Source organism: Acartia tonsa, chromosome 10 (assembly GCF_053477335.1).
Source record: "Acartia tonsa isolate MP-2025a chromosome 10, ASM5347733v1, whole genome shotgun sequence".
Taxonomy (NCBI): domain Eukaryota; kingdom Metazoa; phylum Arthropoda; class Copepoda; order Calanoida; family Acartiidae; genus Acartia; species Acartia tonsa.
This window is the reverse complement of record NC_137269.1, coordinates 39348997-39363057: the sequence shown is the minus strand read 5'-3', so window position 1 is coordinate 39363057 and position 14061 is coordinate 39348997.

Here is a 14061-nt window from a genome sequence, read left to right as displayed (position 1 = left end):
GTTTTTAAGATCATTTATGTAGATTAAAAATAGAATTGGTCCTAAAATAGAGCCCTGTGGGAAACCTCTATCTATGTTCAGCTTTGTTGAGTCAGTGTTGTTTACATGTACAAATTGCTGTCTATTACTTAAATAATTTTTAAACCATTCAAGTTCAACGCCATTAATGCCAATTTTTGACAACTTTTTAATTAAAATAGAGTGTGGAATTATATCAAAACATTTTGCAAGATCACAGAAGACTCCAATTACAGTTTTATTATCATTTTTTGCTTCAGCTATATAATTTAAGAGGTGTATCACGGGGTGTATTGTAGACTTTTTTGATTGAAATCCATACTGATGTTCAAAAATGATATTATTTCTAATCAAATAGCATGACAGTTGTTGATAAATGACTTTTTCTAAAACTTTTGAGAAAATAGCTAATAAACTTATCGGCCTATAGTTTGATGGATCAGCTTTTTCATTAGAATTATTCCTTTTTAACTTAAAAATAGGTATAACTTTTGCGATTTTTAATTCAGAAGGTATTTTTCCAGTTAAAATAGTTTTATTTTAAGGACACATTCATCCAAGTCTCAAATTATTGTTGTACAAAAATATTTTAGGAATCCTTATCATAGTTTCCCAGAAAAGAAGAATCTTATATTATTCTTCTTTCCACTATAAGCTCAATAGTCTAAGGAGTTATATTAAATACAATGATTATAATGTGAAATAAATAATCATTTGAAGGATAGTTTTGTGTCCCCTTTTTCAGCTAATCTGCAATTTCAAATGTCAGACTTAACTAATTATGGATGTTGTCATACTTGTTTTATATATCAAATACATACTAGATTTTTATTGAATACTTGTAGGGCCACAAAAGTAAGAATCTACATATTTTTACTCAATATTAAAGCAAAATAAATATAAAAAAGAACTCTTAGCCAATAATTCAAAACAAAAAAATCTTTTAGCATAACACCAATCTTCTGGTATTCAAATTAAAGAGATTAATACCATGGATCTATAGGGATAAGACAATAGCTGATAAATAGATATACATCCCCAATGATGATACACAAAATTACCCCTTCTGTAGATTAAAATTAGTTATTTAAACGTTTGGACTCCTAACTTATTGATGCAAACAATCAAAATTCAAAAAAGTCCCATAAGTTGATAAGCTAACGAATAAGAAAATGTTGGGGAATAGTGTAAAAAACAGCCCAATGTCCCGTCCCTCTCTGGATTAATACCATAAAATATAAATGAGAAAATCCTTCACTCCTAGATATTTGGAATTTCAGACCCTAAGTGATTAGAATACAACTGAACTACAAACCTTCAAATTGACTTCCATGCTTGTTTGATTAATCAAGTTATCCACTAGAGGGATAGACAGATTGTTGATATCATGCCAGTCATGACCAACCACACATAGTCAACATCATTCATAGCCAGTGATGTTATTTAAATTATTAACGGGCATGCAAGGACGTCAAATTTTTTTTTTGAGGTGGTAAAATGATGAATTTCAAAGGTCTGGGAAAAGGTGGTAATCTAATTTATTTTTGAAATTTTTAGGGGAATAAAATAGGGGTTTTCAAAGTTTGAGGGGCTAAACACCGCTTTACCATCTAGTTTATTACATTTATTGTTGGGATAGATTGCTCATGCATCATAAAACAGAAGACATTCCTCCACTTGTGCTAGATTATAAAATCAAAATATGCCTAAGTCTCGTTTTAAATTTTAAAATACCTTTTTTACAATTCTAAGGTTTAATTTTTAAAAGCAAAGCTTTTCTATAATTAGGGTAGGTCCGTCCGTACGTCCGTCCGTAACGGATAATTTTTTTCGTTTATTCAGGCATGTTAGAATTGTCCTATCGATTTTAAATATTGCATGGTGATTCCTGCAGTAGTTAGGCACGATTTAGAAAGCGTAGCAACTCTATAATTATTACCAAAATATTCGTACGTCCATTTTAAACATGTTGATTTTTTTACTTTTTTATCAACAAATTTTTATGTGATCTAATCATCCGATTGATCTGATTTTTAGTATATTCTTTCCTGGGACAACAAAGTACAATATCATAAGCGAAGCAACTTTATAATTAAGTCCTAAAAATGTAAGTATGTCCATAAACATTATTCTGTATCAAGCAGTTTTTCAACAAATTTTCTTACAATTTTGCATCGACTCTTTACATTTATATTCTGATTATTCAGTTCTGACACTATACAAGTGTTAATGTCCGTTTGTCCTACCGTTTCAGCGCTTCGCTTCGTTTAAATCTTTCCTTAGGAACTAATTGAAACTGTATATCAAAAGGTTTAAAATATAACCCACGGGGTTAGTTTGGCATATTTGCTTGGACTTATTAACAATAAAAAAATATAAACCTATTAAGGATCGCCTTTATTTTGATCTATTAATTAAAAATCTAATTCATTTGGGTTGATGGAAAGACCTATCACAAAAAAACACCTGACCTGAAAACAAAATTTTGAAGCTTTAAAATTACTTGTTTTCAAGGATGATATTTGAAAGGTAAGATGATTTATTTATCTGTGTTTGTCATATCCATGTTTGCCTGCTGTTTTAGAATTAGATAATAAATGTATAAGTATGAACTATGAATATATAACCCAGACAATTACCTGATTATTCTGCTAGCTGTGTTAATATTTCCGACGCTATTTGCTGATATTCAAAGACTCAGTTGAAAGTCGGTACAGCTGTATACAGGGTCCCCATCCCGCGATCATACATATATTTAACCCCTACCCCTCTATTCTTTTTCTTTAATTTTAGTGATTTTTAAAAACCGGTTCTTTTGTAGCATGAAATATCCACCATGATATCTATTTTCAATTATTTGAGCAACATTTCTATCTTTGAAAAACTTTCAATTTGCTCAGATTTAACAAATTGAAAGAAGATGATTTTGTCATAAGTAGCGCAGCCAATAAAGGATAAGCTTGGAGTACATTTCTCAAAATCAATATTTTAAAAAGGTTTTTGACATAACTCAAAGTCAACTCTTATCCAAGTTTATAGGCACATATATAATATATATGTGCCTATAAACTTGGATAAGAGTTGACTTTGAGTTATGTCAAAAACCTTTTTAAAATATTGATTTTGAGAAATGTACTCCAAGCTTATCCTTTATTGGCTGCGCTACTTATGACAAAATCATCTTAATATATATAGTACTTATCTAAGATTTTCTGTTAGTATGTTTTTTCTTCTTCTAACGAGTCTAACCTTTAATTCACTTTGTCTGTCCGTCCGTCAGTTAGTCCATAACGCTATGGGAGAAATAAGATCTTTCCAACTGTTGCATTACTTATGGATGTTTTCATCCTTGATTGTATATGTCACACTAGTAAGTTGATTGGAGCTGCGTAGATACATACAGACACAAACTATGTGAAGCAGAAAAGCAGACAAATCTGGTAGAAATACTTATTCATGCTTTCTTGCCTTATCGCCGTTTTTAACGGTAGGTAACGTTGCCACATCGGTAAAATCGATTCCAATCTACCTATATTTTAACTTCAAACAACTTTGCTTTTCAGTTTGTTTTGTTAACTCCCATAGTTTCTGAGATAATAGGGAGGGGGATAGAACCTCCTCATTAAGATGGATTTTAAAAAGCCTGCTCCCCCTCCCCCAACATAGGGTTAAACAATTATAGAAAAAAATGATTAAATTGCCAGCACAAGACTGTTACAATTTTTCAATTGTATAAAAGCAAATTGTATAAAATTGGTAAAAATGTAATTGCCATTATAAATCATGTTGTAATGGCTTAGGTAATGGGGCTTTGTACCACTTCTTTTCCTGCAGAATTTAATTCTTGTGTATCAATGTTTTACTTGATCATATTATTATTTCGACATGTGTATTAATTTAATCAAATATGTCTGTTTGTTTGTCTGTGTCTCTTACAAAAGATTTTGCTAACTGCTCGATTTATATTACTCTACTTTACAATGAAGCTTCTTATAGGTACTGAATTTTTTTATCTATGACACCAATCCAACTTTTCTTTACAACTAAAATTAAAAATAAATTGTTGAGATCTTCCACTTCCCTTAAGTGCCCCTTCAGGCCTCTAGGGGCATACCTCAACAAATTATTATATAAAAACTGGATGAACATTCCCTTAATTGAACCTATTAGAAGACATTATAAGGAACAATCTGGCCACTTTATTGGCTAGAGAGGGTTCACATTTCATCGTATATAATGAATAATTTACAAACAGCTCATTTTCAAAGTATAAAGCTTGGCTTTGGGAAATTGAAATCCTTATAATAAAGTAACAGGATCTGTGTATATCTGTCTGTCTTTACCAAAGGATCACGCTAACTGCTAAACCGATGGGGTTCTTCTCATAGCCGCTAGTGTTTAAATATTTCCATGAAATCATGCGTAATTTAACATGGACAAATTTTATTAGTTGTGACAGATTATCCAACTAGACTAATAAATCTAAGATTTCGCTAACCGCTAAACCGATTAAGTTCAACAATAATTTTAAAAATGTTTTACAAATGTCCTGGTACAGTTTTATTAAATTTAGGTCGTGGAAATGCTAAATAATAATATGCAACTAATTTGAAGGCTATGATTAGAACACCTTTTAGTTGGAGTCAACATTCGCCAAGTATATTGTATGTCAACTTAATAATTCAAATTTTAACAGGGATTATATTGTATTATTCAATACAAAATTTACATTTTTATGTTCTTCATAAAATATAAACAGTGCTAACAGTTTTTCTTTCTTTTAAACATCAGAAAATTTAGGTCAGATTTGACCTTTTTCAAAACACAAAAAGCAAGCATTAAATCTTTTTTCAAAGGGTATTTGCAATGGGAGAAAATCCTCTCTCAGAAAATAGTCCCTAGACCTATGAGAAGCTTTACTGTAAAGCATTGTCCCTTTAAATCAGCTGTTACGAGATCAATCAGTTCAGACACGCAACAAACGTCATTTCATATTAAAAGGATGATGATATTGTATATGAAAAACACGCAACCTTTCTCGTCATCAAAAGCCATTGATAAATTAGATACTGTTACGAACGGTTATTTTGGATACCTCAATATATAACACTTATCCTTTAAACTACAGTAACAAGATGTCTGTCTGTTGGTTTTTATGTATTATAAACATCTGGATCGATCTTTCCACAATTTTTAAAAGAAATTTCTATTGGTCCGATGAATATTATTAATCAGGGAAAAGGGAATGTGATTCTGACAAACAATTCTAAAAGAAAATTTCCCCACAACTCCCTTCCCCTTTTCCTCCCCTACTTAGCCACCCCTCTTCAGTTACAAAAAAAAACAAGATATACACCCACCTTACTTCCAAAGGTTTCGTGATTTTTTGTAGAATTGATTGTTATAATAGCTTGGCCTAATTATTAATAAGTATCTAAGTTAGAATGCTCCGATTAAACAGCTGAACCTACATGTTATGTTCGAACTGTAACTAACCAAAGAAGGATAAATATTTTCCACTTCTTTAGTTTTCTTTAGCAAATCTCCGTATGTAAATTATTGTATCGTTGCTTTTTCAGATTACATTTAGACATTTTTATACACCTTATAATGATGTGCAGGCATAACATGTACAGTACATGAAGACGAAGAAAGTAGCTCAATGTGATGTCATAAAAATGAGGGATTATCCATCTCTTTTTTATGGGTTTTCTTTCCCACTCCTTCTCTCCTCATCCCTCATTTTTATGACATCAGATTTCTTTGTCTTCCATGTACGTACATTAAGCCGTTTGGCAGCTATTAGCCTTTATAGTTCAATTTTTTTTTAAATTAATCTATTCCAGTTACTTTTTAATGAAATATATTTACCTTTTGTCTATATATTATCTATTAAGATCGCCTCTCAATTTCATTTTTGATCTAAAAAATAAATAAAAGCCAACGAAAAAATAAAAGAATAATTGTTATATAGGTTAAGGTTTAATGTCAATATAAAAGTATAAATGATTAAAAATGATACAATATTGAATTAAAGTAAGATAGGTTAATTAATTCAAAGTTAAGACCATGAAAAAAAGTTTTCAATGGATTGCAACTTAAAGTGCAAAGTGACTTCTTAGAACATTTTTTCCTTACAATATAACAGCAACTATCAGGCTAAATTTTAAAATATATTCAACTGTAAATTATGATATTTTTATAACACTAGAAAGCAACCTTTTATGATTGACATAGACTTACAGAATATCTTATTTCATATTTAGGTCAAAGTACAAACTACAAAGAGAAAGAAAGGGAGATAGTTATTTCCATTATAACTTAGAAACTGATTACTATCCGCTGGATTAGAAACGGTTTTCAGCTCTACTGAAACAAAGTTAGTTTCAATCTTATGGTTTTTATATTTAAATATCCGCGGAAAGCGGTCTATAAAACGATAAAATAAATAACTATCCTACTTTCGTAATATTGATTATGCTGGAAAGGGTGTTTTAAATATTCTGTTAATATGCATGTGTTCATATGGCAAACCTTAGAATTTATGAATATATGAATTATAGCATTTTAAATACTATATTTATTGTATTATTGTTTAAATATTAAAAATATTTAAAATTTATTATTTAATTAAACGAACGATGGCATTTTTTATGACAATTTTTTTCTTTGAATTTTATAAGATAAATCCACGTGATATATAAGTTTTTTTTCTATCTATACCTTTCTCTCCCTTTTCTTCTCTCTCTCGCACTATTATATCCTACTTCTTTTCTCTCAACCAAAACTCTTTGATGTCTACCCAGCAAAACAAGAATGGATTTTAGATTTTGTATGGATGTTGTAATCCTTGTTATGTATGTACAGCTTAATACAATTATCTATTTAGGCAGCTTCATTAATTAAGGAAAGGGGGAGGGGAATATTGTAGGTATTTTGTAATCTAAGAATCTGATACAATTAACAACAACTAACGGCTACGGCCCTAGGGGCTCTTTTTTCTCAGGGGAGGAAAGGGCAGAAAAGAGCCTACAACCATCCTATGAGATAAATTTAAAATTGAAATAGCCTAAAACCTTCTTGGGACCTCTGTGAATCTCCCGGAAAAGGAGAACTCAAAAGGTTCAGTAATTTTTAAAATATTAATCTTATTTTTGAAGCAAATCTAAAATAATATAAAAAATAGTGGGTTCTGTGTTTAACAAGGCACTTTGAAGGAATTTTCAGCGTTACACGTCTATTAGTTCATTCGCCAGACATTTCGTAATTAGGTACCAATTTGAATGTGTCTAGTATGACGTGTATGGTTCAGATTTAAACCCGATACCTTCAAGCATGCCATGCCTGCCATTACACGTCTATTAGTTCATTCGCCAGACATTTTCGTAATTAGGTACCAATTTGAATGTGTCTAGTATGACGTGTATGGTCCAGATTCAAACCCGATACCTTCAAGCATGCCTGCTATAATGCTGCAGTTGGTTACGAGAAACTGACTGTAATGACCTCCCTCTTGATCCGCTACTTTTTTTTATCATTAGATTAAGGTACTGGAAAGACACACATACAATTAGGGATACAGGAAATGAACAATGCGTGGTAAATTTATCTTCTCTTAAATCATTTTATGATAAGATTATTTTCTTTGGTAGATTTAGGTACAGGAAAGACACACATTCAATTGGGGATACAGGGAGAGAACAATTGATGGTAAATTAATCTTCAGTCCTAAATTTATATTAAGATGCAAAGCTGCAATAAAAATCCATTAAATATCTATAAGTTGTGCCTTTTAATAGGTAAGTTTTGGGCCTTTCTAACAAAATACACCAAAGGTAAAATCCCTGGAACAAAACGTAATTTTTTTATCATCTGAAGTTAAAAAAATATTTGTAATTTTATAGTTTAATGGTTGTCAAAAAGGGTGTTATAAAGTGTTATTGTTGTTTAAATTAAAAATAATTTCATTTTTATACTTTCATTTGTAGCTTATTCTATGAAGGAAAATTCTTGTTTGTTGTTGTATGATGATTTGCTAAATGTTATGTTTGTAAATGTTTAGAGTTCAAATACATCACATTAGTGACTACACTAGTAGGTAAATAAGAGGGGTAACATGTTTAGAGTTCAAATATATCACAGTAGTGACTGTATGAGCAAGTAATTAAGAGGAGTAACTTATCTAGAGTTCAAATACATCACATTAGTGAATACATGAATAACTAAATAAGAGGGGTAACATGTTTTGATTACAAATACATCACATTAGTGACTACAAGAGCAAGTAAATAAGAGTGGTAACATGTTAAGATTTCAAACACTTCATAATAGTGACTACATGACAATGTAAATAAGAGGGATTACAAATTTAGATTTCAAATATATAACAATATTGACTATATAAGTAAGTAAACAAAGGGGGGTAACATGTTTACAGTTCAAACATGTCACATTAGTGACTGCATGAGCAAGTAAATTAGAGGGGTAACATGTTTAGAGTTTAAATACAAATCAAATTAGTGACGAACCCAGTAAAAGTGTCGGACTTATTATGACGTAAAAAAATAGCCAATTTGAGGCCACTATAAATTTTACCATATTGGTCAATAATGGACTCTCTTTGGCTAATTTATTTTTTTTACGTCATAATCAGTCCGACACTATTACTGGGTTCATTAGCGACTTTATGAGCAATTGAATAAAAATGGGTTATAACTTTTATTTAACTAGGACTAGGACTTTATTAACTAGGCCTTAATGTACAAAATTAGCAACATTAAAATAGTTAATTAAAAAAGTACACTAACTCATACAAAATAAATGTTTCTCTTTCATGTTTTCTCTTTGTATTAAAAGCAAACTTGTCTAACCACCACTGGGCAAACATGAGTAGCCAGATATTATTTTTAAATATTCTATTTTAGTCTCTGTATAATGTTTTGTATTTCTTCAAGTAATTTTTTACACTGTAAAAATAACTTGTGCAATGTGGAAGTAAACTTATCCTTATCATGAAATATTAAGATATACTTGACACCCATGACTTTAGATGAGTAAAAATATTATTTTTATCATGAAATATTAAGATATACTTGACACCCATGACCACAGATTAGTAAACATATTATTATCATGAAATATTATGATATACTTGACACCCATGACTATAGATAAGTAAACATATTATCATCATGAAATATTAAGATATACTTGACACCCATGACTATAGATAAGTAATCATATTATTGTCATGAAATATTAAGAAATACTTGACACCCATGACCACAGTTAAGTAAACATATTATTATCATGAAATATTAAGATATACTTGACACCCATGACCACAGGCAAATAAACATATTATTATCATGAAATATTAAGATATGCTTGACACCTATGACTATAGGTAAGTAAACATAATTATTATCATGAAATATTAAGATATACTTGACACCCATGACCACAGATAAGTAAACATATCATTTTCATGAAATATTAAAATATACTTGAGACCCATGACCACAGATAAGTAAGCATATCATTTTCATGAAATATTAAGATATACTGGACACCCATGACTATAGATAAGTAAACATATTATCATCATGAAATATAAAGATATACTTAACACCCATGACCACAGATAAGTAAACATATCCTTTTCATGAAATGCAATTCACTCAAAGTCAGGTTTTTAACTCATAAATCTTTTTAGAAGATTTGAGAAAATGAGAAAAAAATATTTCCAGGACCTATCTACAGTTTCTAAAGGAGAACTTAAACGGTCAAGTTTTTTGTTTATCCTATTATATATTATCCTTTTGAAGAAAGCTCTACATGGGTCCCTGCATAGTTTTAGGCTATTATACTGTCCCCTCCTTACCAGAGATGCTAGGGGCGCATGCGCTAGTGGTATTTCAATTATGGACAAAATCACGTCATACTAGAGATATTATAAAGGTAATCACAAAGACTGATACAACTTATTAACATGCACAAGTAAGACTTTAAGACAAAGTGCAAGCAGTAAAAGGGTCAATATATATTATCAACTTCACCAAAATACGTCACCAATTGTAAAGAGCTAACAAGGCAATGTTTCAAGGAAAACAACATCCATAAAAGCGAGGGTCTACAGTAGTTAGATCATTTTCATACATTAACAAACATAGAGACAAAAAATAAATTTATATAAAATTAGTGAAAACTGATAAAACTAAATTCTACAAAATGCAAAAAGGTAAAAATCATTCATGATGCCAAGTGTGAAGTTACTAGAACAACTTTTACATGCATATACAAATGCTTAGCTTAAAAAACGTATGAATAATATGTTTAAAAACTGCTGTATGAAATCAAAGATGATTTTCCGCCACTTGCACATTACATTCACAAAATCTCTTTGAACTGTTTCAATCTTTACATTTGGGGGGGGGGGGGGGATTGATTTCCTGAAAAAAACGACAAATTTCTTTTGGTATCGAAGCTACTCCCTTTTTTAATTTGTCTGTTTGTCCTTCAGTTTGTAACGCGTATGTCATTATCTTGTCTGCTATTCAAGATGGACGGCTGATTTCTATTTTGTAAAAATTTCCTATACCAGTGAAAATTTAGTAAGTAATTTACATGGTCCGTCGGATAGATGGTCATTCTTCAAAATATAAAAATTCAAAAATAGATGTAAAAGGTTTTGTAGTTTCCCAATATATGCATTCGTGGTTTAACCCTATGCTCTTAAAATCTCCTTGTCCGTAATCTTATCCTATGATTTTTTTGTTCTTCGCTAATAATGGGTGTTGTAATTCTTGTTGTTTAGATTGATGAAGTTAATAAATCCAATATACATATCTATATCATCTAAATATTAAAATTCAAATGTATATTTTTACCCCTCTTACAAAATAGATTTAGACTACTCTGTCTTTTAACCCTCTTTGTAAGAGATCATAATATAGTTTAAGTGTTTTCATTTTATGACACTTTCGAAAATTTAGCGGAATATTTTCTACTCAATAAACCGTAGTTTTACAGATGTTTTTAAATTTTTTTGATTGTATTTTTATAATGTTTTCATTATCTGATTACGAAGCCCTCCCTTTTCCATTTACATATACAAAGATTCCCTTCTCAGGCATGTCTATTGCATAAATTCAATACAAACGCATATGGAAAAGATATGAAAAAACATAGATTTCTAAAAGTTAGAATGATGAACTCAGATTCCTGTGTTTACTTTGATTTGGAAGGCCCAGGAGATATTGATGCATTAAAACAGAAAGAGAACATATTTTGCAAAATTCACTAGAATTGTGAGTGGGATACATAACTCCCCCTGGATTTATTTCCAATGGATTGAGGGGTTTTGAGGAAGGGGGGGGGGGGATATATAGCATACAGCATATTTTACTAAGGGCATGTAGCAAGAAATCCTTGTTCCCTGCTTTTTTTATTAGACTCTCTTAAATCTTTTTTACTTTTATTCAAGTTGAGCCCAACTGGGGGGAGGGGGGGGGGGTGTTAATATTTCAATTACTATTTTTAGGGTTCTTACCATATTTTTCAAGGTTCAAGATTCATTCATATAGGCTCAGTTTCTTTTTATCGTTTGTCCAGGAAGTTGCTGGGGTTAAGTGTGTCTCTAACGGCATCGGGATAGATATATTGTATTAAAAATATGCTGTCAGATTTTGAAATGAATGTGAATAGAAAGTTCTTGCTATACAATTTCAATTTCAATAATTTTAGAGGCTTGTTTGATGTAATATTCCTAAAAAACTCCTGAATTATTCTCCCCCCCCCCTCCTCCCCTTACTTCCCTCTTGCATTTTAATTCAGGAAAGAGTAAGGAGAAATAAAAATGAAAAAAGTATATTAGGTTTTGTCAACTGCTTTGAAAAAGTCAAACAATCAATAGATTTCAATTTTCTATTTTTCAATAGCCGAGATTTAAACTTGGATAAAACAAAGGAAAAGAAAGGAAATAGAGTTGTAAAGGGTATAAAAAGGGGAAATATTGTTCATACGCGTTCACAGGAATTTGACAAAGGTGTATGTGAGAAAATCTCGGAAAAAAATAGAACCTGTAATGATTTTTTACACTTGAAATCTATAGTACAATACTAATATTTAAACTAACAAATAAAGCTATATATTACTCAGACAAACTCTAAATGTAGAAAAGCTGCGCTTTTCAGAATAGTAATATAGAATGAAACTGGTTTAAACTAATGCAGAGCCAACACGTTGTCTTTCAAACAGAATTCAATATTGATATTAGCACTGTTTAGTTTTTTCATTTCTTTTTATTCATAAAATAGATCTACAAATTAGACATATGCAAAAAAATCTAAATATTCTAATATTTTGAAAAGCAAAGTCCTTGTGTGTGTGTGTGTGTGTGTGTGTGTGTGTGTGTGTGTGTGTGTCTGTATTAAAGAATCTTCTTAACCGCTGAACCTTTCAGGTTCTTCTTCACAGTGTAGTTTCTCATAGGTCCCGGGAAGGTTAATAAATAATTTAGGGTAGGGTACCCTCACCCTTCTTACAGAAATCACCCGTAGAAAATAATGATTTTTTAAATTTTTCTTTTGAAAACTTTCAAATGCATAGAGGTCTCTAGGGGCACAGCCGAAAGTTCTGGATATTAAACATGATAATAAATTACACTATTACCTAGACTTTGGCAAATAAAAATGACGAATTATTATTATGATTTCAAAAAAGAATTTCATTTGCTTTCGATTGTCCATTTTACGTTGAATTCAAGGTATCTTTTTTTTTTTACAAAATTTTGGGTTGGGCTTACAAAAATGTCTAAGCACAGTTGACAAAATTTTATACGCCTAAAATAAAAATTTCCCAATTATAAAATTTATTATAACTATTGATATTTATTATTAAAATTATTATTATAATCTTCCCAGGACACCTTTTATTACCGCTAAATAGTAGAGATAAACTCTGGAAGTTGAAAATGAAATATTAACAGTTTTGTCAGGGTTCCTTGTTCTAGAGTAGCTGCACTATACATAAACCAGAGCAGAGTCTAACATTATGATACTATGTGTAAAATTAGAATATGGTGGTAATTTTCCATAAATTGCTTGTCGAGCAATAAACTCCTGCCTCTTATTTTAAAATTAATTAAAACTGGGGGAAGGGGATAGTTTTTTTCTCTCACTATATTTAACCTGCAGGGCCAGACAAACTGTGCCCAAGCCTTGTGGGGCTACCAAGTACCCATTATAACCTAACCTAACCTGTCCTAAAGTAATAAACAAACAAACGAAAACTACCATCGACTTATTTTTATTTTATTTTGAAAATAAAGAGGTTGGGGGGGGGGGGGTATCTGGGTTTGACAAGGTACTTTGAGGGTTAACGACAATATAGTTTCAAAACCAAAGTTTTACTATCTCCATTTGTCTTTCAAATTGGAAAACTGATATTTTAATCCAAAATGGGTGAAATTTCAGATAAAATTAAAATTTCCTTATGAGATAATATAAAGATTTCTGCTTGTCGAAGAAACTTTGGATTAGCGTCATACTTAATATGTTAAAATTAGACCAAATACTTGAAAAAATACTTGAAAAATTAGAGAAAATTCTAAAAAAGAGATTTTCCTATTGATTTTATGGTTTCCATACATATACAAACTTACACCCAAATTTGCAAATTTGTAGTATTGTCATGAACTTTCCATAAAATAGAGAGATGTTACAAAACTTATTACTTGGGCTTATAAAGGAACTGTTTCATTATCTTAGGTCGAAAAAGATCTTTGTAATCACCCCTTCATACCCCCCCCCCCTGGATTTCCCTGGTATGTTTATTATTTGATGTAGATTCAATAATAGTTATTTATCTCAATGTACTATAGACAACTTTCCACGGAAATTAAATTAAAAGATTATAAGATTATAACCAGTTTTGTTAACAACGAGGGGCCGAAGGTATTAATTTTATGATTCTTATTTTATTATTTGTGGAAAATTGTCTGTAATATGATGCTACACAGGATTTTTCAGTATGACTGAGAGC